Source organism: Brienomyrus brachyistius, chromosome 18 (genome assembly GCF_023856365.1).
Source record: "Brienomyrus brachyistius isolate T26 chromosome 18, BBRACH_0.4, whole genome shotgun sequence".
Lineage (NCBI taxonomy): Eukaryota > Metazoa > Chordata > Actinopteri > Osteoglossiformes > Mormyridae > Brienomyrus > Brienomyrus brachyistius.
The window spans coordinates 22,302,766-22,330,765 of record NC_064550.1 but is presented as its reverse complement, the minus strand read 5'-3'; the positions used below and the strand labels follow the sequence as shown (position 1 = coordinate 22,330,765).

The following is a 28,000-nucleotide window of genomic DNA, read 5'->3' as shown; positions in this document are numbered from 1 at the left end:
GAGGGGGGGGTCAATCAAAAACAGGCAGGACTGGTTAAAGTTTAACCTGCTTCTTTTCCACTACGGGATGCGGACACAAGGCATGTTCTGAGCCCCGCCTCCTCGGCCGCCCACTCTCTCCCAGGTGCCCATCTGATTCTCACATGGGGGCGGGGGGGGAGCAGGCTGGTGGGAAGGCTTCCAGTATGATCTTCTTCCAGGAGAGCGTTTCTGAAGGAGCATAAGGGTCCAGAGATATACTAGCTGGTTCACGCCATCTTTTCTGGTGAATTTTTACATTTTTTTTTTTTGGCTGGAAAAGCTACAGATAGAGGAGAAAGAAGTAAGAGACATTGTAAATATTTACATTTAAATGTGCAGCTGTAGAAACAGTGGAATTTAATAACGCGTAATTAAATGAACAACACGACTGCAGTCATTTGGAAGACAGATGGATGGATGGATGGATGGATGGATGGATGGATAATGAAATAATTCACCTCCAGGGTTATGGATTCTATTCCCATCCTAGTTCCATGTGTGTGATGGTTGCGTGCTCCCCACGCGGTCATCTGGGCCTTACTGGGTGCTGTGGTTTTCTCCTGTATGGAAAAACAAGCACTTAGGAGTCATGCAAAATAGATGGATTAAAGATGGTGTTATTAATATTATTTAATATGTACATCATAATCAGAAGAAAAGAGGCCCAACGGCTTTACTGTTAGCATCAGTCCTGTTACCCATAATCCTATGCATGATGATCGCGTGAGAGCCTGAGAGCCTTTTGTTAATCCTACTGGATATCCTGGATATTTCTCCAAATCTGAAGCAGTGTTCTTCTGCTAAATGAGCCGAGCGATGGATCACACGTGGTTCTCTGTGATGCGGGATAGTCCGTAACAGGTTACGTGTAGCGGGGCACCCGTGTAATAACGGACGGCGGGTGGGGGGAGGGGTGTCACCCTGCCCCGGTCCCGTCATCAGCAGCCAATCGGCAACAGGATAAGTGCCGGCACCCAGGTCGTCCGGCGGCTCCATTAGATTACCCTCTGCGAAAGTTAATAATGTATTAATTTCGGGACGTGGCCATTTGGGTGGGGGGGGAGGGGGCAGCTGTCCACTCGCACGAGTGTAAGAATCCGTCAGCCGTCGGGACAGATTTCCCAAGAACTGCTGTGACACGGATGACAGCCGGTTCCCTCGTGCTCTCAAATGACATTAGAGAAATTGTGTTTGCGGCCCCGTTGGGCGTGGCCCCCAGGAGCCCACACACGGGGGGGGGGGTCACAGGGAGGCTGCCGTCAGCACTCCTGGCTGTGCGCTGCACCCCCCTCCCCCCACAGCGTCTCTCCACGCCGAGCGGGGTGGGCGGTGGGTCCAACCCAGGAGGTCCCCTGCTGGGGGGGCCTGAAAATCGCAGGCACATGGACGCGTTGCATCCGACACATGGGGGTGGGTAATTCCACCTCCGGTATCTCCGGGGGGAGGGGGGCTGAAATGCTGAACATTTAAAAATGGCAATTAAGGGCCGCCTCGACGGACCAATTCGGATCCTGGTCCGCGCAACGGTCTTTATAACCACCCTGGGCTTTCGTCCATGTATCGCTGAGCCCCAAACGGGGAACTTGGGAGTCTTCCTGCCTGGTCGCAAAATCATTAACCATAATTGTTCCTGTTTTTATCACTCGTGGACTCGTTTCTTAATGAATCTTTGAATATTAATTAGCACGGGACCATGTGCCCTGCCCCCTTGAGGATTAACATGGTATTAGCGGAGAGGTTACTGAAGGTTCACACGCAGAGGCCTATTGTGGTCAATTACTGCGGTCTTCCCATCTTCACACCTACAGACAGGATGCTGCTAGAATGCTGGTCTCACCTCTGCCAGGGAAAATGCCTTGGAGTAATAGACTCCAACCAGACCACTGTGAGCAAAATGTTTATACTGTATATTCATGGACCCCCCCCCCCCAGTGACCACAGGACAATAACAGAGCGTGGATCACCTGGCTCAGACATGAAGGAACACAGTACACTGTTGGCTATTACGTTGGTGGACTTTTTGCATGTCACCAATACACCCTTGGCACTGAATTCATAAAAATGATACATATCCCATCATGCTCTCCTTCTTAAAGCCAAACGTATGATAAAGATGCTTGGGATTTGATCACAGGGTTAGCCATCCACCTGGAGCATTTTTTGGGGGGTGCAAGGAGTACGGGATGAACAGAGATGTGACTGTTCTGCTGGGCACAGGATTCAAACCAACAACCTTCTGATGACAGGTGCAGAGGCTTAACCCACTGAGCCACACACCTCCCCACAGGTGTACCCTTTGGGGTGTCTCATCTTTCCTCATCGACACATGAAGTGTTCAGATTATGACCGGTAATGACCCTGGCCAATGAGCTTGTAGGCCTTGTTCTGGATTTCGCCTTCCTATGCAATCAGCTTCTGCTTACCTGGCCTGCCCCCAGCACTTAGTCACATACCACCAGTCATAAACAACATCCAGACCTCCGCACCTCTCAGGATCGAGATCTTCCCCATTGTCGGCTGGTGCTCCACAGGCCCGCAGCGAAGCCTGGGGCTAGGGTTACTGAGCGGCCAGTCCTAGAGGCCCAGCACCCTGCAGGGCTTCAAGCAGCACTGGCCCTTTGTCACAGAGGTGCCCCGAAGACCCATGATTAACGGTGCTCGTCCAACGATCGAAAAGGCTCGCTGCCAGCTTAAACATGACGTAGTATTTTTTTAAGCAGCCAGGATTAATTGGACAGGCTAATGAGATAGATTAGGGCTTAGTTTTTGACCTCTGCCCCGGGACACTGGGGTGAACTGTGGTGCTGATAATAGGCCCAGGGCCTCCAGGTTTTACAGGGGGGGGGGGGCATGTTTATGGCTACTCAGGGGAAATTGATTTAATCGTGCCACACTGTGTGTATGAACAAGCCTGGCATTTTTACTGGCTATTTGTCTTAGGAGTCAAAGCTGAAGGAAATTTATACCCACCTCTAGTTTTAAGCAAGCAAACGTGTGCATGACATACAGGAGGGGTGACGGGGGGTGGGGTGGGGGGGGGGAGTTATTAGCAATGCCCACCAATGTGCATTTTATCTGAGTGTCAGTCATTGGATATTAATTGGCAGAGAGACATTTCAGATGGCGCCGGTGGTCCGAAATTGTTCCCAGGACAGTCTGACGGGATGTGAAAAGCCAGATCCTCAGTCCTGCTGCCCGTGGTCCCACCCGGCATCCGCCGTCTTTCCTGGTCTTTCGATTTATTAGACCATGAGTGACGCTCGTCAGTCTTAGACTGGGAAAAAAATCACTTTAGCTAATTAACTGTTAGGTCATGCCTGTTCGGCTGGGAGGGAAGGTGATGCCTCTAGCTGATCTCAGGTCAGTGTGGGCATGGCGGGGCCTTCAGTCAGTCGGCTGCTTTGGGGTCGCGACCCAATCACCGTGAATAATTACTCACAGGTGGAGACCTGTTTGAGATATTAACTTCAGGCTACAATGTAATCAGGCATACAAAGATCAGGCCATTTTCTTTGTTTAGATTAGGGGTATGCAGTCTTATCTAGAAACTGTCATTGTGTGTGGAGGGTTTTTGCTGCAACTCCTTAATTAGAAAACTGATTGGCTGAGGAGTCTTCACACCTGGGTTTAAACCACTGACCTAAAGGATATCCCCAAAATCCTGCACACACCGGCCCGTTGCTGATACCTCTGGTTTAGATGGTGACTAATGATATTTCTCTTATTTGAGTAAAGAAATTTCACAGTGAATGTGAAGGTTTTAACCTTATTACTAACTTTTTACACTTTTAAAGATATAGTTCTGGTGAATTGTTCCTATTTGGGCACATTTCTTGTCCTTAGTTCTTTTGTGGAATGGTGACTCTGAGGCTAGGGATCTGTGCCAGCAATCGGAAGGTTGCTAGTTCAAATCCCGTAAATGCGCAGAGTGATTCTACTCCGTTGAGTACAAACTCCCTTGACCTGCAATTGCTTCATCCAGAGTGTGAAGTTAATCTACATCCAGCTGTTTAAGGAGATCCTCCAACTTACAGGGAAAATTTGGAGGTTGGTGGCAGGATTGGCACTCCAGCCACTGGAACATGGTCACTGCACGGCTGCACTCAGGTTCTCATCCCTGAGGTGGTGGGTGCGGCAACGCGCTGTAATCACTGCACGCTCCTTACCTCCTCCTTCTCCTAGTCATAAATAAATGATATTTTATTGACACTCTTGTGGGTTTTAATTGAGGTTCTAGGTCTGATTGCATGATAAATGTGTCTGGATTTCCCTTCTTCTTATAACCTACAGGTATGGGGGCATGTTCGCAAGAGAGAGAGACTGGGTTTTCAAATAGATAATGTAGGAGGAAAAGCCGGAGGTGTCATTGAAACGGGCACCTGCCCGGCAAGCTCTGTCAGGGTGGTATGTGCAGAGTTAGAACGGGAACCCGTACTAATATAAGCTCAAAGTCACCTCGGGGGCTGGAGAGAGGAATGGTGAGGATTGGGGGGGGGGGGGGTGACGGGACAGGGCACAAAGTAAATAAAGGCACATCCTGCATGTGGACCGGCAATTGAGAGCCCAGGACAGAGAGAGAGAGAAAGAGAGAGCGAGAAGAGAAGAGAGGGAGAGATAGACGACTGCAAGCTTCCTGATTCATGCAAATTGAAAAGCCGTATCGATTGATAATTGATTTAGACTGATACATTCGTCCGCCGAGGCGAGGTGGAGACGCCGCCCCGCCCCTCCCCTCCCACCGGCCTGCGTGCCGCTAAATCAAATTTGTCTATTGGCTGATGCCCCCATCGGCTCATCCGTCAGAGCCATTAGATCATCTCTCATCGGATCCCAGAGGCGGATACGCCAGCGTGTTGGGGGAGGGGAAAACACCTGGGAGGTGGCATGGCCTGCAGATTTAAATGATGGCAGAGCGGTGACTGCAATCATGACAACTGCTGAAAGGCATGGCCATGGCAAAATGTCAGTATGGTGTTGTGACACGTGACGAATGTTTATAATGTTTAAGGAACTTTAGCTGGCATTTCACACCTCTAATCAACTGCTTTTCTATACCAAAGATGAGGCGTAAGCCTCAGGTAGCACAGGGGCAACGGTTGCGTGTGTGTAACCCGAGTGGTTGTTGGTTCGATTCCCATTCAGCATCAAGTGAGAAACTTACCGATGAACAAGTTGTTAAAGAAGATTGCAGTCCTTTTGGATTGGAAATGAAGTTTAAGCTGTGAAGCAGAATTGCCTTACAATGAGTTGTGTAGCTCAGGGTGAAGAAGGGGGTGTTTTTATGAAAAAAAAATGAGCATGGAGAACAGCTTGGAGATTATTCATCCTTTCTGATCGTAACTCACGCGCCGTTCTGTCTCACAGCGACGCTGTGGGTGACACCACGTGAAAGAAAAGCCCACAATTCATCCCGCGCTTGCCCTCCCTCGTTCTGTCCTGTTTTTAAGCCTCTCCCCCCCATCCAATTCGCTTCTATCCTTCCCACCCACGCAATCCAGTGATCTCCGTGGCCAAGAACCAGCAGGTTAGATTCTCATCCATTAAAAAAGACCCGGGAACAATTTACAACATTAATAAATGACAGGAGAAAGGGGAGGATATACGACAGAGTTTGGGCCCCGTCCAGGAGAGGAAGTGGCAGGTATAATTTAAACAGGACCTCAAAGTCCGAATGTGTTTCCAGTGATTAAGGGAACGCAGACGGGGGCCGGTACTGATCCGTTTGGTGGAGCTGAGCCTGCCACCCCACGGCTCAAATGTCCACACTGGCCTCAAGAAGGAAACATTTCCAGTCAATTTTCAGGAAGAGTTTCATTTTGCAGACACTTTTAACGAAAGCATCATACATTTTTGACCAAATAAGATCCCACAATCCCTAAAGCAGCTGGGAGTTATGAGTCTTGTTCAACAGCCTAACAGTAAAATCATTCTGTTGATCCAGGAATTAGAACCAGCAACCTTATAATCAGAAACACAGCATCTTTTCTGATGGAGCCGCACACCAAAGTGGGCGCTTTCTAGCACCAGTATTGAGATTACCTCTGCAGTGCGAGGCAGCTCAGTGATTTAAAATCTCCAGCTGGTTCATCACGAATAAGTTGGGGGGGGGGGTATTTATTTATATGCAATATTGATTTCATTATTCTGGCAGTAAAAAGGTTCATAGAGAACTGTGTCCATCACCCGGCTGTGTCCCCCAGGGTAAGCTAAAGGTCTTATCAGAGGTAATCGAAGTTGCATGCCCATTAGCTGGTGAAATGTGTAACAGAAAAAACTCGTTGAGCTACTCCCCCCACCCCCGAGAGATGGTACGACCCGCCCCTGTGTGGAATTGTGCCTGGACGGAGACCCTTACAGGTTAGCCACCTGTGTTGGGGTGTTGTTTGTGACTCAGTGAGTTAGGTGTCCGTGCCGGTTACCAGAAGGTTGTCAGTTTGAATCTTGAGCTTGGTGAGATACCTGAATCTCTGTTTAGCCCTCGGGAAAGGCCCTTAAAGTAACCCTATATTTGCAGTAGATTGGAATGATTCTTTTCACAAAGCCCATCTTGTTCTCCTTTGACACACGCATGCATACAGCTGAGAGTATAGCATGGGGTCTGAGCCTGGGATCTGGACATTTATCAGACATCCCTGGAGCAATTCTAGAGATTAAGAGCCTCACTCAGGAGTTCAACAGACATGCATCTATCCTGCCAAGATCAGGCTTCAAACCAGCTACCTTCCAATCACAGACACAGAGGCTTACCCCCACAGATCCACGCACCGCACCATTGTTGGATCGCTGACCCTGCACTCCGACCCCAAGCTTCCCTCGCACCTCCATGCGAAAAAAGTGCAGCCCGATGTTCCTGTACTAATGGTGACAAAAGCATAGTTTTCCCAGCGTTAAAAATCTTCCATGTTTGGAAGATGTATTCGCACTGTCTGGTATTCCCAAGGTGTGGCTCCCCTGTGTTCATTTACAGAGGATGATCTGAGCTGATCATACACATGAAGCACATGATTTGATTTCCCAGCATTTCCGGAGAAGCGTTCTGGAGTGAAACCACGTGATTTAGCTTTTTATTTGAAATAGCAGCATAAGGTGATGTTGTGTGGGTGGCGTCACATGTACTTCAACCCCAGCTGTTTTTCAGCCGGAGACAATGTGGGGGGGGAGGGGGGGCACCAGTCAGGGTTTGATCTGCTGCCTGATGTTCAGCTAAATCACTCAACACTGAACAATGACGCAGGTCTCTCTAATTATCCCACACGACTAGACCAGTTTTTCAGAATGCCAGTTCGTTGAAGCTTCCTGGGATCGACCCAAGATAAAGAGCAAAGCAACGCTGATGCATACCCCATGTGCTGCCAGCAGGTGGCATAATAGTTAAGGCTACAGCTTTGTAGGATGTTGGTCCAAATCCCAGGATGTAACTGAGCCTGAAACCTGAATGGAATTGTCCCACAGAATCACTCATAATGAAGAACTTCAGGTTAACAGCTGTGGTCCTCTGCTGCATGCATCTCGAATAAACAATGCTGTCTTCATGTTACTCTCCTCCACTTGCTCTCCCCTCCAAGTGCCACTTTGTTTGTGGGATCTGACCACACAGCTTAAACTGAATACGTTCCAAAAGCATGAACATGCAACTTTGTATAACTGGGAAAAAGGGTAAATCCCACCGGATCACCATTCAAATTACAGTTTGCAGTGGGATTTTCCATTGGAGTGTGAAATCCAGGACACTAACGCCGGACTTCCTGAGATACAAACCTACAACCTTCGGCCTGAGACGCACCACAGTTTCCCCCTGTTGATCTATTAGTGATGAGTTACTCAACCACCCTGCCCCTCCCAAACTGCATAATTAACATTTGATGTGCTTGTTTTGTTTAACGCTTCACGTTTACGTAGATTAACAGAAAATAACGCGACGTGGAGCCCCGTTTCTTGGGTTCCGGGCCTTTCTGCAATTATGATTGATAAGGGTCTTTCCCGTGGACTGCAATCCGGGCCTGTTTTGACAGAAGTTCGTTATTAGGCCCAGTTAAACGCTTTAAAAGCATTGATTTGCGTGAATTACAACATCACCCCAACCCGGCAGCATGGGCGGGGCTGGCCCAAGACAGATCCCGAGTCCACATATCAGTGCCGGCCCTCCCCCGCCCCCCGGCTCCTCCGCATCTTCACTGTATTGATTCCCACCATAAAAGGTGTTTAATTCAATCAGGGGAAACTGAGTGCCTGTTTTTCTGGGTCTCTGTCGATGGCCATTAGATGAATTAGAGTCGGCCTCGCTTCACTGACAGCTGCATGATGGGATATGAACTTGGGTGGACGAGCCGTAGTAATCCTCAGATGCATATCTGGCGCTCTTTCCTATATTTTGCCCCCGCCTTCCACCCCACCCCTTCCCACACTAGCTTGCCTGATACCGGTACATTACCAGGGCCAAGGGCGTAACTTTGGCTGGAATATTGGGGGGTTGAGGTCTCCACCCATTACGAGGGAAACATAATTATTGGGCAGATTGTATTAGCTGGTTTTGATTGATTGGGGGGGTTACAACCCACTCATCCCCCCCCCCCCTCCGTAATTTACGCCCATGACCAGGACTAACTGTGCCTGGCACTGCAGCCATACGTGACTGCCCCCCCCAACTGACGCAGCTCCAGAATCTACCCCCAGCTTCAGCTCTCGCTGGTTGCTTGCTCCTGCCTTACCCTCCAATATAAGGCCCCTTTGCTTACTTATCCAATGTAAAATCAAATTTATGACTTACAGTGCCAGTAAAAAGTTTGGTCACACCTACCCATAATAAGTATAAAGACATCTAAATTGTAAAATAACATATATGGATTATGCACTAACCAAATAAATATGAAACAAAACATAATAATTTGTTGGTGGGTAGCTCTGTGGGATGGGACTCAGAAGGTTGCTGGTTGAAATCCCTGGATCAGCAGACTGATCCCACCAATGGGCCATTGAGCAAGACCCTTATCCTCAGTTGCTCAAATCACTGGCAGATCCTACTTTCGCTTCTATGAGGTGCCTCCTGAGATGCTTCTTCAGCTGCCCCTTTAGGACCCACATACAGGCTGAGCTCTCATTGGTCGCTTTTCCTTCAGTCTCTGGTCAAACTCCTCCGAAACCATTTTTACTGTGTTTAGGTCTGGCAGCCAAGTCATGTGACACAACACTCTATCACTCTCCTTTGTAGGCAGCTTGGCGTGTCTTTACTTTTGACTGCTACTGTTTTAACTCTGATGTTCTGGTATCTCCCTATAGAGGATCCATTCACTGATGGCCATCCATGATCGAACAGAACCAGAGGGACGTTTCTTGAACTTTCAACCTCACTACAGGGCAACTTGACCAGCAAAGGTACGAGTCTGGTCCATGATTTTCATTCTTTTCCCTCGACTGGGATCATCTGGGACTTTTGGTGCATAACAGCCTGAGAAGCAAACCTTCATCTTGTGACTTACAGAACCAGTCAAAGTTTGGACACACCCCCGCCATAGACAGATTTATTTGTATTATTCTCTGCGAACAGGAGGTGTTGTGGTCCAGAGTTCCATGGACTCCATCACTGCTGTCTGCACTGTGCATCACTGGTACCCCTAGCCTAGTGTCCTCCCATAGTCTAGAAACATGATGCCTCTAAATTGCCCTGAGACTGTCCATGTTTCCCATCCTCGGCATCCACCGTGCTTCCTGGTACTGGCCCCCCAGTCACTGGATCTGGGTGACGGATGGATGTGTGAGGTGCGGCTCAGGTCACAACTCTGGACGCCCAGGTGGGATGAAAATCTCTAGAAAAAAAAAACCATTCGAACCCAGATCCAGGACCCCATTCTTTAATGGTGCTTTTTCTACTCCTGGTAACTTTCCTGCCATCAAACGATAACAACATAAAGAGAAATAAATACGTAAGATCCATCAAAATCAGCCCAGCTTCTGCGTTGCAAATGAAACAATATTTCATAATTGCTTTGAGGGTGGGACAAAAGATGTCAATTTGTGACTCTTGGTTTGCCCCCAGCCCTAGTACCCCCCCCGCCCCCCGCCAGCTCTCTCTTTCTTGTCCCCCCCCCCCCCCAACACGTGTGGAGTATAGTTAATTATCAGGGAGGACACGCTCCAGAGGGCCGGCTGATCCCAGTACACCCCCCTAATCAACTGTCCCGCGCGCGGATGCGCTGAGCCCCTCATTTATCTTGTCAGTGTGTGTGTCGGGGGGGAGGGATCTAATTACCCCCCTCATCGTTCTTCTAACTCTCCAGCTCCATAGCTCTGCAGCGGCAACGCCAGTTTGGGCGAGAAGTTAGCAAATTAGCCCCCTATTAAAGCCCCTCCCTACCCACTGTCTCTGACGCCCACATCACCAGCCAGTAGGAGACAGTTTCCAGCAAAGGCTCAATAATCCAGGCTGAGATTATCACTGGCCGGGGAGGGGGGGGTGCTTAGCCACTGGCCCCCATGGTGATATTCTGCTTCCCCCTCATTTCAGCCTGTTTTATTACATATTAGAAAGCTTCACCCACACTGGTGCATTCTGGGAAAGTTTTGCCTTCTCTCTTGGATATTGGCCTTAGCGCAGATTATCTGGCAGAATGTGTTGAACAGCTCTTTTTAAATGTCTCCCCAGTTTGTTATCAACACCAGTAAAGCAACACTGACCAGTTAAGCCAGTTGTGGAGCATCTCTTCCCTCCAGAATGTGGTGTTATTTTGGGAGGGGATTCGTAACTTTGTTTTAATGATTTTGAGGGATGTGCTGGTTCAGTGCCTCTGATACCTGTTTCCTGCGTGGAGAGTGTGATTGCTGGGTGGGGGGGGGGGGTATTTCTATGGAAGAATCCCAGCCAAAAATTACCCAATTCCTGCTGCATCGCAGCTGTCGGCTCACAGTGGTTAATTGTGTCAGCGATCCCAAGTTGTCCCCAAAACCTGCCCCCCTAAAACGTTTAGAGAGCACCCCATCCTGGGTATCATCATTTTTCAGCCACCATCCATCTTCCCCCCCCCTCCCCGGATTAATTCTTTTCATTTTGGCGCCTCCCTCATAAATCCTGGCACAGTTAATTAATTTCACTCGCAACTGAGGGCCCAGTATTACAGAATTGTTCTCGCAAACCCCATATTAATTATGCCATTTTACGGCGATCCCATTGAAGGCTGCGTTTCATCTTTCATAATTACATTTTCAACAACAACATTTCGCAACAAAAGAGTCTAATTATGGATTTGGCGCCTAGCGCTGTGTAATAAGTCAACACATCGCGGCAGCATTCCCCCGGCGGGATCGATGCGCGCGTCTTAGTATTGCCGTTATCGCTGTTATTATTTCCGTGTGTCGGGACGGTATGGCGTGGGCTGCAGCGGGAAAGGAGGGACGTCACTCAGCGGGTGAATAAAATCTAATAAAAAGATTAGTGGTGATCATCGTCATCTGAAGACCCTCGTTTCCATTACCTGATGGGCTCATGGAGGCACCAGCCAACATGAGATCGGGTCTCCTTGGGCCCAGGATGCTGTACTTGCGATCAGAATGTCACTAGTCCAAATCCTGGGATCGGCAGAGTGATGTCACTGTATATCTGGGATCCGTTCATTTTGGGTCTACGGGTCTCCCGCATCATGCCCGCCTCTGGATTCTGACCTCATCACCCCCCCACCCACCCCCAGAAACAAACCAACCGCACTTCAAAGCTGACAGGCCATGAATCACGATGCAGTTATGACAGCCCCCCGTCTCTGCAGGGAGGGACCGGGGGGGACCTGGCTATTAGCAGAACCTTTTTTGTCACTAACCCTCCCTGATTCATGACCTGGAAACGGGGTGGGGGGACAACAAGCAGGGGCTGCCATTACTGATCAGAGACCTGGTCAGTCCTCGATTAACGAACAGACACTATGATGGGGTGACGAATCGGACCCCCTCGCGGTCCTCACCTCATCCTGTTGGGGACTCCAACGGCTCAAACTCTTTAAAGTCAGAGAGGAAGGCGCCATGCAGCAGGAGCACGGACATTGCTGAGGGCAGGACCATAATGCATACGGAGGGGGCCGAACTTATTACCCAATATGTTTTGAATCTGTGACACAAAAAAGGGAGGAAGAGGCAGTCAAGTGACAGAGGAAGAGGCAGTCAAGTGACAGAGGAAGAGGCAGTCAACCAATCAAGTGACAAAGGAAGGGGCACTCGGCCAATCGGCTATCAGCTGGCCCCACCCCTGAGCAGGAGGCTACGGGTGTTCCTCAATACCAAGAACACAAAGATTGTATTTGTAGTCTTACAAGACTGGTCTTGCTAACTTGCCTCCCAAGGGCGAACTTGGGGTGAATCTTGGGATTGGTGTCATTTGGCAAGGATGCAACCAATATATCCTTGATATTTGGGGCGGGGGAGGAATGACATCCAGGGATTTTTACTGTCCTTCGTATTTCTGTCCTTGAGTATTGGAACTGATCTTCGGCAATGGAAGATGACATGAAACAGGTACATTACAACACAAGTATGGTAGAGTACGCATATTGAGATTCACCCTACATCTGTCTCGGCTTTTAAACTGCACTCTGAACCTTCTAAAGTTTTCATTTAGCTGCAGTTTGCTTTAGCTGAGATGATTTGATTTGGGATGCAGCTATAAGGTAACGTAAGACAGGGCTGGTATTTTCTGGAACTTTCTGCGTGCTCCCGTTTTTTAACTGGTTCTCCTCAGTGTGATTGTTAAGTCCCAGTGCGTAACTCACCCCTAACCCTAAAACGATGATGTTCTTTCAAGTTCCATTCCCAAATGAACAGGTTCTGTCCCCATTGGACAAAACCATAAAGGTCCCTTAGAAACTGCTGACCATGTGCCCAGCGACCGGCTGTCGAGGTCTAGCTACTACACATCATGTATCAATGAGAAGCCACGAGAAGGGCATGGCCACGCTGGTCAGCTCTACACGGTTGTACTGGGTCACTCCTGAGCTTGCATGGAGAAACCCTAACTCAGGCAACACGCTAATGTCAGGTACCTGAGGGAGGTGAGGTTTGTAGGGGGGGTTACGGAGGTGTGTGGAGTGGGGAGCTAAAGAGGTAACAGCAGTGAGCTCCTAATTATTTAGGGCAATGGTTCAGGTAGGGAGCTGGGGCCTGGGAGGGAGCAAAAACGTGGACTGACTGTGGGTCCCTGAGGACCGGATTGGGAAACTGATTCAAGGTACTAAACCCTACTAGGGGCAGCTCTTGACTATCATAAATAACTCGTTCCACATACCCCCCGCAAATTTTGCACAAGTTGTATTCATCTTCCCATATCACTCAAGACACCTCACAGCAAAAAACACACAAGCCAAAGCTATACTAGTAATACGCACCAAAAAACACAAGTTAAAGAAATCAAGAATAAAGTCAAACGGTACATTTTCAGACGTATGTCGCCTTTTAGATGAGCGCTTCTGCAAACTCTGGATTTACTGAAGTCAGTTTTGTGTAAGATGAGGGGCTACCTGTATTGGGTGGTTCAATAATGTATTTAGCTTAAAGCATAAAAAGTATTTATTTAAATGATCGATCATCCATCCATCTTGTGACTGGCGTTTGTGTTTGTTTTTCCGGGTCGCTCTGCAGTCTCTTCTGTGCTTAGATGCAGTTTCGGTTCCAGCAGAGTGACTCTGTATGGTTATGGTTTAACTGCCACGTGTGATGATGGGGGGGGCTGCAGGCCCTGTCAGGAGGACCCCTGGCTGCCCGCCCCTGCCAGGGACACTGGTGATCAGCAGAGGTTAAAAGTTACAAATCACTGCCCCCCCCCACCCCAGTCCCTCTAGCCCCCCCTCCGACCCACGTCCTGCTTCTCCTGGGGCCTTGCTCTCATTCATATTCCATGGCTGCCATTTCTATTGGGGGGAGGCGGCTGTAGGCACCGGAGGGCAATTACTCCTCTCGTTTAATTGGCGTTATCATTTTTGCCCCCTGACAGAGATGGATCACCCTCCCCAGTCATGACCACTGGTGTCTGTATGAGCCAGGGAGCGCGAGAGTGTGAAGGAAGGTAGGCCTGCTGAAGGAGGGAGGAGGATTAGCATGATATACGAAGCCAGCGCGGGAGAGACAGCGAGGCGGCATGAGCCCCCGGACCAGTCTTTTCCAGAAACTCCTCAGCTAACTAATGCAGCCGCTGCTCTGCTCTGTTTCCCTCTGTGATCCCTTCACTGTTCCCTTGTGTGTCCCCAATACTCCTGTGTTTTTGTACTTGTCTTTGTCGTTGATTTGAGTAGCTCTCCTGTTAGATCCTCGCTATGTTTGTGATGTATAGTATGGCTCCTTCTCTGATGATTACTTGTTACTGGTCACTTACTGGAAGCTTAGCCTTGCTACCCATAAGCCTAGCTTGCTCCTTAGCTTGTGATGTACTACCTGCCACACACTGAACAAAAGCATGTGCTTTGTGAACGAATGTAAATGTAGAATGAGCAGAGCTGCCCCCAGCTAACAGTACTGTTAGCATTCACTTCCTGTATAGTAGTCAAGGTATTCTGCCCACCGGGGCCATTTTGCCGCTATGCCATGATCGACTGATCGACAAGTCGGCCAACTCTGGCTTACAGATTTAAAGGCTCCAGATTTCACTTTCATTTTTTAGTAAGGGGTGGCAACTGGGGAATTTTCTGGTGGGGGAGGGAGGAACATGATCCGCCCCTGCTGTTGTTCCCAAGTATCTTCTCTCACCACAAACTAGCTCCCCTGATCACATACCAGCTTCACTAGCTATAAACTAGCTTCTCTTGAAACAAAGTAGGTTCTCTGGTCAGAACTAGCTTCCCCCATCGCAAACTAGTTTCTCTCATCAAATACTAGTTTCTCTCATCAAATACCAGTTTCTCTCATCAAATACTAGTTTCTCACATCACATACTAGTTTCTCTCATCAAATACCAGTTTCTCTCATCAAATACTAGTTTCTCTCATCAAATACCAGTTTCTCTCATCAGATACTAGTTTCTCACATCACATACCAGTTTCTCTCATCAAATACTAGTTTCTCTCATTAAATACCAGTTTCTCTCATAAAATACCAGTTTCTCTCATCAAATACCAGTTTCTCTCATCAGATACTAGTTTCTCACATCACATACCAGTTTCTCTCATCAAATACTAGTTTCTCTCATTAAATACCAGTTTCTTTCATCAAATACCAGTTTCTCTCATCAAATACTAGTTTCTCTCATCAAATACTAGTTTCTCTCATCACATACTAGTTTCTCTCATCAAATACTAGTTTCTCTCATTAAATACCAGTTTCTCTCATCAAATACTAGTTTCTCTCATCAAATACCAGTTTCTCTCATCAGATACTAGTTTCTCACATCACATACCAGTTTCTCTCATCAAATACTAGTTTCTCTCATTAAATACCAGTTTCTCTCATCAAATACCAGTTTCTCTCATCAAATACTAGTTTCTCTCATCAAATACTAATTTCTCTCATTAAATACCAGTTTCTCTCATCAAATACTAGTTTCTCTCATCACATACTAGTTTCTCTCATCACATACTAGTTTCTCTTGCCTCTCTTGCCAGGTTCATTGAAAATACAGGCGGGTCGTTTTTTTCTTTGTTCCATTTTCCTGAAAGAAAACGTCGACATTGGTCGCATTGGCCGTAACCGGGCGGCACTAAAACAGCATCTGAAACGTGCTGTTATTAATTCTCCCCCGGGTGTATGTGTGTATGTGGGGGGGGGCAGGCTGTTGGACTAAGAGCTGCGTATTAGCGTAGGCCGGCATGAAGGATGTAGCTGCATAATGAAGGGTGGTGTAGTGATGCCATATTTCAGCACCAGTAAAAATGTCACTTGAATTAAGAGGGGGCCATTATGGGTGCGAGAAGCGGGTTCCGGTTAAATTAAAGAGCCGCAAAACGGCACGGTCCCTGGGGCCGCCGCCGCCGCCGGGTCATTCCAGACGCTTAGTGAATCATCCAGGTATGCGCCAGGCTCCGCCCACAACACTGACCTGGATCTGCATCTCCCGCTACCGGGACATCAGGAGGGCTGACTCGCGTCTGCACTGCCAGTGGTTCTCATGCCTGCATCCATGGATCATGGGATTATCACACGGTGATAAGTCTAAAGAGAAGAATGCACAGATGCTCCTTGAATCCACTTACGGTTCCACGTCCGTGGTGTCGGACCAGCATCCTATGTGAGGCGCCCCTAGTCTTCCTCTGCCTGGGACAGGCTCACTGTGACCCCGTACTGGGTCAAGGCGATGGATGGATGGATGGATGGGTGTATTGATGGACCATTATAATTGGATACTTATTTCCCTCAAAATAATGTTCAGTTACCGGTCGACTGAGCTTTAGAACTGCAATGGAACAACTAGCATTTTCATGCACTGACGAAGTGCAAAATTCAAAGTAATACAATTACACAGCTGTCAAAAATTATTTAGACATATTACATATATTAATAGACTATAAAATTACATTTAGGCCCAAAGGTGTTGATTTGGGTATCGGTACATGGCCTTACCAATATTGTGGCATTTCTGTGTATTTAAGGGGGCGGGAAGGTTGGAGCTGGTTTGGTGTTGAAACCAGTGTTGAAACCAAACCTACGTCCTTGGTCAGACCCGCTTGGTGTCTTCAATGATCTTTCATCACACCATTGTCTATAAACCCAAGTGGGCGGCTCCTTCCGAGATGCTCCACCCGCTGTCTCTGGCACCATCGATCACAGCACGTTTAAAATCACTTCGATCGGGAGCCTTAGCTGTTTTAATGCTACGTCGAGCAGTAGCCGAACCTCGCGACCTGATCTGTGTTTGTTGAGCCGGCTTACTGCATTAATCAGCGGCGGGACCCATTTATTAAAGGTCTATCTAATTTAACTTAAATTTTATTTTTGTATTGTTCAGGCAATAAACACATACATATTGGCAGGTATGATTTAGCCCATTGGTGCCAGTACACAATAAGGTGTAAATAGATGCGTCGGATTGGTAATAAGTTTCATTACGTAACACACCTGTAGCGTTGCCGTCCGGAGATGTACATCGTGCTCCCTGCACCGGAAAGTCCGTTACCGAGGCGAAAAATATATCAGCCTCTGTTTACAGTCTCTCTGTTACCACGTGGCTGTTTTATTTGCAGCTAGCAAGAAAGCAAACCGCGGTCGCTAACCTATATTAGCAGTCAGCTGGCACGGGCTCGGGAAGTGGAGAGAGGGGAGGTGTCGGGGAGGAGGGAGAGGAGGAATTGGGGGGGGGGGGGTTGATGGAGGCAGAGTCCACAGAGAGTCCTCCGGCTGCGGCCATCCAGAGGGTCGGCCCGGCGGAATATGAAAAATGAAAACTATAAGGGAGACAATAATAAAAATAGCGGTGAGAGTGGACAGAGGGACCACTTCATTATTCACTGGCTGTTTCAGCTCTGTAAAAATGTGCTGCCCACTGCAAAACCATGTATCACCGCCGGCCCAAAACAAATGGCCTGTCGGCACCGTATTTACCTTCGATTGTTCAAGCGGCCGCAGGCAAACGTGTCCGGCTTTTCCGCTGGCGTCTCCCGGAGACCGGAAGGCCGTAGCTCTGGCCGAGGCGGGAGCTGGGGACCCCCGTCTCTGTCCCCCTTCCTCCCCGTGGACTGAGGGGGGGGGGGGGCTTGGAGATGGGGAGGGACCTGCCGGTGTGTGACGCTGCACCGGGTAGTGACAAAGAAAGGCTCATCACGGACGTTTCCCGAGTGCGTTATGCTGAACAGTGCCCCCCCACCTCACTCCGGTCTTTCCCGAAGGAAACTCCCAAGGCTCACCGCATTTCTACAGGCCACGACTCCCGTCCGGTTATCAAATAAGATGCTGGGAGGGGCCTGCGGGGAAGCCCTAGGACACCCTGTCCTCGTGGCCATTCGGCGTCCCCCCCCAGGCTAAGAGAGTAAGATCTGCAGAAAGACAGCAACCCCCACCCTCAGCCCGGGAAGCCAAAGAACTGGAACTCTGCTGATAAGGCACTCGTCGTACCCTAATTTGAACGACCCGCGTACAACTCACATTAAGGCCCCATGTAAAAATATATGTGGCATTTCATGATCTCCTGGAGATGTTTCTGTGGAAATAGTGGGTATAATTTGCCCAAGAGTAGTATTTTAACAGCTTTCGGCGGCTTTATTTCACATTTAGCGGCTCCATCAATAAGCCGCGGTCCCTGCGATGCTCTTCCATTAGATGCCGAGATGGAGCATCCGGAGAACACGCCCCTCTCCACATTACAGCACTGCGCCGGGAAAGATCTGCCTGATTATCACCACCAGGTTCATTTTGGCTAATTTCGATCGCGGCCATTAGCCGCAGCCCTGCGGAGGCGCAAGCTGCATTTGCATACAAACGTCCCCCCCTGCCACCCCCGCGAGCAGCTTTATCGCGGCTCAGGGTGGCTCCGAGCCCCCCCCCCCCCCCCCCAGTTCGCGTCATGTTCGGGCTGATTTTTGCCGACTCCACTAAACCACGGTAAATGGCTTTCTGCCGCAGACCGGACCCACTTCACCCCCCTTGAGATGTTTGGGCTACTGCTCAGCTGCCGTATGTTAGGATCCCCAACCCAGACCAAGCGGATCCAAGCAGAGGGTTTCTGGTCGTATCCTAGTAGCATCAGGCTGCTACATCACACCTGATGGTGACTCGTAGACCTGTTCGGGTTGTTTACATAACATGTGCCGCACAACCCCACCTCCTCCCCCAGGGTTCGGCAAACGCCAACGAGCATGTGAGCAGTGGGTAACTTCCTGCGCTCTCCCTGCCATTTCTTCTCGACCATCGCAGGTACTTTTGTGTTCAGGCTGGCACATTTAAACCGGCACCAGCTGTCGACTGATTAAATCCTAACCATAGTTGCAGGTCTCGCTTGCGCCATCCCATGGCGTCTGGTGCCCGCCTGCCCTGCCACCCTGCCTCATCACGCCGCTCTGGTAAGTTCACCTGGCTGGGGAGCCCCGGATGTTGTTTTTCCCTGGTTCCAGAGACCTGAGCCCTTTGATACATACTCCGTAATTACACAACAACTCTCAGCGCCATATTCACACGCCAACCGCCCCCCCCCCCCCCCCCAACATACAACAGCCCCCCTGGCCAAGATTAAACAGCTCGACTCCATGCTGAATTATTTCCTTAACAGCCATTATTCCATCTATTCACTTAAGCGCTCGATGTACTCTGCCGGTCTGGAAAACCGCATCGGAGACCGACCATCCGGAGATGGGGGCAGGGGGAATCTCATGCAAACGCAATCAGGCGGTATGTTTCACCTGCGTGCATTAAGTCGCGATAATGTTTGGAAGCGGGAATGGCGATTCCGTGGCTGGGAATGGGAAAATAAAGTAATGAGGGAAAAAAACAAGGGAGGAAAGCAGGGATAAGGATATCTAATTTATGTGGAATGCCGAGCGGAGTGGCAGTGATACATGTGTTTGTTAGTCAATTGATAAAGGAGAGGAAATTCTTAAAAAACATTCATCACGGCAGAATATGGCCGCCATATATCACCTATTTGCAAACAACGGGGTAATATTCATTCCGGGAATGATCCAGTGACCCACACACATCTACAAACAGGGCTTCCTCTGACCCAATTAAGGAGAATGAAAAGCTATTGTAATTAGGGGCTGCATTTAAACCAAATTGCGCTCTACTCGATTCCTACTGTCCTTAAATCCCATTCTTGTTTTGACTGTTAGGAAAGCGACATAAAATACACCAGAAACTAAAATATTTTTTTAAATCCTTCTCTTAAATTGTGAACTAAAACCAGTTCGATATGTGCTTTTTCCCAGATCCGCGACTGAATTTATATGTTTGTTTTCAGTAATAGCAGTTTTGCGGTTGGCTGACGGGCCAGTCCTTCAGCTCTGAGGCCTCATTTAAATAAATATCTCTGACTTTTTGTGTCATCAGCAGTAATATTTAATTATTTGGCCCCCTGATGATCAATGGTGACACTGTCGACCTCCACGATCCGGCCACGGTCAAAGTTCCACAGAACCGTAAACAGAGAACGTTCATTTGTAAGCCCAATAAATAGAAGCTTTCATTTAAGTGAACAAACAAACAAATAAATAACGCAAATTCATCAATAAATAAGGTGCACTGGGAGAGGTGTCTTTGTTAAGATCCATATCCCAGATGGATAGCTTTTTGGGAGCGTTGTATTTATTTTTCCAGCTAACTGTGGCGGGAGATTTGTTATTCGCTGGCGTTCCTGAGTTTTTCACACTGTTCCACATCCAGGGACCATATTTCATCTCCGCACCAACCCCCGCCCCCAACACAGTCCCCAAACAGATATATTTACAAGCCATACTCTCGTATTCCTGTTTCTGAGCTTCATAACCGTCAGCCCTGGGAAAACATCTGACGCCATTGCAAGAGGAAACTAGTTTCTCTCTCTCTCTCTCTCTCTCTCTCTCCAGGTTTTTCTTAATTCCATGACACAATGAACCAGGCTCCTGATTAGAGTATAAACGGGCTTGTTCCTGGTGAAACACGACGTGAGGAAATGCTCCTTATGTCTGCTCCTTATGTCTCTCTGGGGTGTTTTCGCTGCCGTCTCTGTTATTTTTCCACCGTTTCTTCTTCAGAAAATCTCCCCAGCCTGACGTCGGCACCGATTACCTTTCCCTGCTCCTTGAGGACCGTCTATTAACTTCTGAGTGACCCCACTGTGAGTCTCAAATATTTATTGGCTTAATCCCAACACATGAGAGTCCAGTTTTATTTTTAGGGGGTATCATTTGTTGTTCCCCTGCTGTTGTGTTGCTAATATCTTGAGTGGGGGGCATGTGCCCCCCCCCCATACTCTTCTTGTCAAAGTGTAAACAGCCGCTCCCCCAGCTCACCAAAGCCCCCCTACCCATTCCTCCTGCATACATGTATTATAATTCAACTGTTGTCCCATGACCAGTGGGTCCTGGGGTAGCTGTTTGTCAAGCATAGGTGGGGGGGTTGGGGTTCTGGCATTTCCGTACCCTTTCGTTGGTGGTTGCTGCAGGATCGCAGCTGTCAAAGACTTTCCAGGATTTGGATTTAACTCTAACCTGCCTCCTTTATTCCTGTACAGGAGGCAGCAGTGGGGGAGGGGGGGGCACAAACAAATAGCCTAACCATTTTTCACACTCCCTTAAAAAACAACATGCCCTTCATCTCCGTCGATTAATAAATGGAGGGATAGGACCTGTGAAATGTCAAGCGGTGACTGGCAAGCCGCTACCCCAGGGAAGGTGTTTTGGGGATGGGGTGGGAGGGTGGGGGGCGTTTGGGGGGGGCCGGGGAGCCGCGGTCCTGGGCTCCTGTACGTGTGAGTAATGATTCTGCCTGCCACTCCACTGGTGTCGGCCCATTTATAACAATCCCGAGGCCGCTCTGCTCATTTCTTCCCCGGCACCCCCCCACACACACACATCTCCCCCCCCCCACGCACCCCTTGCTCAGGGGAGATTAATCAGTTGTCGGTCAGGGGGACCGACGACCAGGCTGGCAGGGCCCATCCATTCCAGCTGAGCGGAGTCGCACCCAGCGCATGGAGCCAGGCTGGCCAGTGCTGCTGTGTGTGTGTGTGTGTGTGTGTGTGTGTGTGTGTGTGTGTTTACTGTGGCTCCTAAACAGTTCGGATGGGGCTAAGGACCCTTCTGGAGATGACAACCCCCCCCCCCACCTCCACAGACCACAAATATGCCTGTTGGTGTCTGTATGGGACAATAAGTCCAGAATCCTCTGTGCATCTGTGTGTGAGGTGTTTCTGTGTCTGTGAATGTCTCATCCCCTGAGGGCACTGCAGGCTGTTCCACAAGGCAGGGTTTCGCAGTTAGATGGGTTGATTTAAGCTAGAACTCATGACTGTCCAATACAAGTGCTCCTTACCTAAACTCTTATTGGACAATCAGGACTTCTAGCTTAAGTCAACCAAGCTAACTGAGAAATCCCCCCCACCCCCGGCTAACTATGGCTTGAGCCTGTACTATCAGTGTACTATCAGGATAACACAGTAGTATCAGTGTAGTACTGTACTATCAGTGTACTATCAGGATAATACAGTAGTATCAGTGTAGTACTGTACTATCAGTGTACTATCAGGATAATACAGTAGTATCAGTGTAGTACTGTCCTATTAGTTTAATATTATATGGTCAGTGTAATACTGTATTAGTATGGTAATACTGCATTATCAGTGTGATACTGTCAGTGCAGCATTGTACTATCAACATGACACTGTACTATCAGTCTAATACTGTACTATTACAGTGTTATGTCTTTACTGTACTATCAGTGTAGTACTGTACTATCAGTTTAATATCATATGGTCAGTGTAGTACTGTATTAGTATGGTAATACTGCATTATCAGTGTGATACTGTCAGTGTAGTATTGTACTATCAGTGTAGTACTGTACTATCAGTGTGCTCTCAGGGCCTACCTGGCCAGTGCAGTCTCCCCGCTGTCACCTCCAGATCTCTGCACAGGCCTCCCTGTCTGCTCACACCCACATCCCTGGGACAACCTGCTTTATCATTTCCCTAAAAGGAGAATCTACTCGTTTCGTGTGTGGATCATCTTCCAAATCCTACTTGCTCCCCGGGGAACCCAGTCTGCGTCTCAGCGAAAGGCCCCAGGAAAGGCACTGCCAGCCGGCCCGAGTCCCCAGCACCAGCGTCCCACAGACTCCTCACCTGTGCTTTCTGACCTATTCAGGCTCTGGGGAGACGAGAGGAATAGCGGGATCCGTCAAACTCAGCCTGAACTTTTCACAACTGCAAACGGAAGCCTGCGGAATCTTCCGCTGACTCCTCGTACCCAGGATGTGTGAGGTTCCACTCTCCTGTTTCGCCCTCGTCCGCACAGCAGAGCTGTGGTCAAAGGCTTAGCAGGCTGGGATCCTCGTGGTACGATGGCGTCAGTGGAAGATCGAGTTTAATGGACTGTGGGAGCAGCCAGCCAGCCCCCAGTAGCCCGAAAATGCGACTCTTTAACGCACAACATGCTGGTCCTTCTTCCCAGGGCCAGAATGCTGTTGTTTCCCCATTTTCTGTCCCCTCCAGCATCTCCTTGCTAACAATGCAGACTTTGTCCAGAACTGCCTAACATGATGATGCCTGAATAATTAAGCTGGCTTTGCGCTTCTCTGAGGCAGGAGCCTGAATATTTATGTGAGTGTAAGGACCTGCACTCTAATAATCAGGCCCATTACAACCAACCAACAATCCATCCGTCCGTCCATCCATCCATCCATTTCGCAGGTCCTCTCGGATAGTAATGTGCCAAAAGGTTTGTAAATATCCTTGAAAATACCTGCTTTGATGCTGGCCTCTATAGCTATGCACATTGGAAAAGTTAAGTATTATATTAAATTTTAATTGACAGCCACTTCACCTAATTAGCAATTATATATAATTAAATACATGTAATTAATGATGCACAATACATGCACAAATATAATCATGTGTATACATGTACATTTGTTTGCTTTTCTTTCTGTTACTGCTCACATCATCAAACCAAATTCTTGTAGTAAATTTCCCCTTTATCTCCTCCACAGACCCACCACCCGCCCTCTCCCCCGTGTCCTTGGAAAAGCACGGTCCAGCCTAAATCATTTAATGTTATTTGTTTTAATTATATTTGCTCATTTACCATCAATCCTCCGACGTGTCGGACACCACGCTGTCATGTTCGATAGCCTTGAAAAACCCTGTTGCTTGACAGGGGGCGCTGTAGCTGTCCGGGCCCATGTGAAGCATGACCAGTACAGCAGGGCACTGGCAAATTGAGGGGGGCACTAATCCCATGTGTCGCGTGGGCATGATTGACGGGGGGACAGGGGGCAGGGCAGGCCGTTTTCGGGGCCGAGCAGGGTGGGTGATCCCCTCAAACTGAGCACCCGCCTTTAGCTTCTCAATCTTGCCACCCCCATCAGGTCGAAATAGCCCCTCCCCCCTCTCCCCTGCCCACCCTCTCCAAAACCAGGGTCATTTATCACAGGGCAGCAGAGGAACCCCAGGGCTGCAAGGCCTTGTCAGCTGCTGCAATCGGCTCTTTGTGCCGACCGGCAAACAAGTGTCGGATCAGCAAAAGTCTATTAAAGGCTGGTGGGCTTTTCAGAGCCAATCGGTACCGGGTCAGTGCCTCCGGAGCGGCGCCATCGCGCTCCCTGCTCACACCCCTCTTTGTGTCGCCACTTGGGGTGACACAGATCCGCAGAAGATTAATGATTTTTAGCAGGGGTTTGGTTTTTATCCTCCTCGCGCTTCGTGCCCCCCCCATGCACACACACACACACACACACTGCCACCCCCAGGGCTGAGGCACCAGTCGCGGCTGCCCTGCCTTCCCACGGCGAGCTCTGGACAGCCTCTCATCCAGCCCGACCGCCTTTTATCGTCTCCAATTAAAAGCGCCCGAATTCACCCCCTTGAGCGCAACCAGCTTTCCGCTCGTAAACGTGACGCGTCGGTAAACCCCGGCTTCATGGATGTGTTTTGGACTGTTTGCATATGGTCCTTGGAGGGACTTTCTGATGTTGTTCAAGTGTGTGTGTGTGTGTGTGTGTGTGTGTGTGTGTGTTTTTCCCTTACAAAATTTACACTGGCTTCTAAAGAGGAGCCCAGGGAAACCACAGACAATGAATAAACAGAATCGCACTGTCATTGACGGCAAGGGCGCACGCTAGTTGGTATAATAATTTATTATGGATGTACGCACCTATAAAGACACAGGTTCTTCAGGAGAGTTTCCATTAACAGAAATATATATTAAATCCTAAATTTCATCACTATATTAAACTGATTTTTTCACCAAGTGAGCTGGTGGTTACAAAATCTTTTAAGGTGGCCGTCTAAACCCAACGCTAAAAATTTCCAAAAAATTTGACCGCATATACGAACAGTATCAGTCAAAAATGGAAGACCCAGCAAGTACTGAACCGCTACAGACACCGATAGGTCATTACATGTGTCGTTATTCTTGTTGTTGTTCTCCTTATTATTATTATTATTATAGTAGTAGTAGTATTAATGTTGCTGTTTTAACCGTCATTTAAGGTAAGATAGAGAGCGCTTTGTTCGGCGTATGGGTGAATCATCTATGTAGGTTTACGTCTGGGTAAAGTTTTCAGTTTAATGATGGTCTCCATCGAGCCACCCGACAAAAAGGCAAGAGGTATTTCGAAACTTGCCGCAGCGGTCAAATACCCCTCCGCAAGCAACATGTTTTCGAGACACAGAAGTAAACTTTTCCTGGGACATGAGCTGCCCTGTGCGTGTTGTGGGCGAATACTTTCGTTTTTAGAGCGGCAAACTGACGGGGAGAATGCGAACAAACCGCAAATGACTGCTTCGCCTAACGTGTAACCTGTAATTATTTTGAATGCGTGCAAAGTTTATTGCTAAAAATAAAACTTTACCATTACACTGTTCCTCATTGATGGTCTCTCTGATGCACCATAATTTTTATTCATCATTAACAATTTTCAGCTTATATCACTATTGGCTATGAAATTAAGCAAAGCGGCGTTTCTCTTTCCTGCTTCGATACAGATAGTGATAGCCTGGCGCCAAATTCATCAATGTATTGGATTGCTATTTCTTTTCTATGTGGGCAAAAGGAGAGATTCTCCACACGTGATGTTTACGAGCAAATGGAGCACATTTAGTTAATTCTGGCATAGGAATATACATGATCAGTCAAACTGTTCAATCTCTATTTATTAAAAGCATTATTTATTGGTGTTTAGTTACGTTGGCTCGTTTTTGAACTTGCGGGTCTTACCATGTTTGCCCACTAGGGGAGCTCTAGCCTAACGAATGCTTAAGGAAACCGTTCTTCACAATAAACTATTTCAATCACCTTACAAGCGTGTACAAGTCTTCAGCCTTACCACCACCTCGCTTTTAATGAACATTTGACGTTTTACAACTAGTAATTAAAAGCAAAAACGTAACATTAATATAATAATTATATATTTTACTCACGAACGAGGCTTGGAATATGTGACTGTTTTAGTCAATCAATTTTTTGATGTTCCTCGGGTATTTTGCATTTTAATTTAACATTCCACCTGCGCTATCCTTTTTCAGTGACTGTAAGGTGGAGGACAAATTCTGACATCTATAGCGTACCTTACTTGATTAATTTGAAGCTTTTTGAATTCATATGGATTGGGCAGCCGATGAGAAAGTCGCCGTAATCAGTCCCACGTCATTCAAACCTCTCACATAACTGACAACTCTCAGTGGGAATGATTTAATATTAAATTTTTCGTATGTAAAATATCACTGAAAACTGTAAGATATAGGATCTATATACACATCAGATTTCAGGGCACATGCACAGAATTTCACGAATAAATTATTTTGCTTAGTAAGATATTTTTTCCAACGAGAACGTCTGAAATGCCAAGTATCCTATGTCTCACTGCCTAAGTGAAATCCAGTCTGCTTTAGATAAGTTTGAGTTTTTTGCAGTATTGTTAACGAATAGTACCAAACGTATACAAGGAAAATTTGACAGATAAAAAAACATATTTATCTTGGATTTTGGACGCTTTTTTTACCGATGGGGTTCAACCTTTCTAAGTAACGCGCGTGTGGTTTAGGTGAACAGAGACGCAACATTTCAATTTTGTAGAAAGGAGTTTTATAGAATGGTCTAACATCGCCAGATTTACTGCTCCGCAAGATTACAGCGCTGGTGCAAACGATCATATTTAAGTATGAGTAAATAAAACCATGTAAATTAATTCCATTCCGTGTCGAACGAAAAAGGACTGTTCCGTTAATATCTATTGAATAGCGTTTAATCTATATTTTTATAACTTGCGCGGTCAATTAACCCAAGGCATTAGCTGCACACTAAACCAGTAAGCCGGACTGTTTTCCACGTTTTAGGATGCACACATACGCTATAAATAAAGTGTTGAAAACTCCATATATCACATAATATGCGTATTGATCTATACTCAAACTTGATGATTTATTAGGATTAAAAAGTTTTAACTGCATATTCTATGCACAAAAATATCTATACAAAACTATCACGATCGTTCATTCATTACTTTTCACATTTTCTGAACTTATGACTTGCGCGTAGTAGATGAATCGTCAGATTAAGAACTATATGTTTTTGCTTAAAGAATACAACTCCGTAAATACACTACGATCTGACAGCCCGCCACGCTTGCTTTTTCCTCGATTTGATTAATGATCTATTGGAATTGTTTATGTTAATCATTGTGCCTAAAAGCGGCTTGGATGAATAGGGCAGACCCATTACCTATACGCATCTGTCAAAAGCTTGCCTTAAAAATTAAAAAAATGCATCTATATGTGAGAAAATAAATAAAACAAGCAGTAACGGTATGACGCTTTGCAATGCATCCAGTCGTTAATCAGGCAAGTGAGAACCCTTGACAACGCACCACGCCTTCCTTACCTACATCGGCTCCCGGTAGCAATACTTCTGAAATTCTTCCTAGAAATGTCCCAGTCCGGTGTGCAGTCTTGGGCATTGCCACGACAGAAGTGTCCCCCCCCCCCGTGTTATTACGGCCGATGACAGGCCTGGGCAATTTCAGATGGCGAAGAGCTCGCGGCGGAGCGCGTGCTGCGGGGACAGTGCATTTCCAGCTATAAGGTCCGCCACTCGGCACCTTGTCAAACCGTTAAAAGCAACATTATAAAGGTGATTTTACTTCTGTTATTCATTCTTAAAATTCGTAGGATGGGAATCTCATTAGTCTGAATAAGCAAGCATCAACACTTTTTTTTCGCTGTCTGTAAGCACACGGATCACTTAATAGATCATTAACCGCCAATACGCTGCTGACTTAGACATTTTTACATCTCCTCTCCATTACAACCTGCTATTACCAAAGGAGTACAATCCTACAGCAGGCCTAGCTATATTAGAACGCATTACTACAAGCTAATGGCATTGCTGGAAGGCTGGCCTCAGAG

General features: G+C 47.7%; 1 long non-coding RNA gene across 1 annotated transcript; it reads right to left on the bottom strand.

The window, feature by feature from the left end:
• Positions 1-9: 9 nt before the first annotated feature.
• LOC125713137 (uncharacterized) lies at positions 10-27,705 on the bottom strand. Its single transcript, XR_007383485.1, has 3 exons — positions 27,477-27,705; positions 480-581; positions 10-301 (listed from the first exon to the last, which is right to left on the bottom strand). It is a non-coding gene; the product is annotated as an uncharacterized LOC125713137 (long non-coding RNA).
• Between the last annotated feature and the right edge of the window lie 295 nt (positions 27,706-28,000).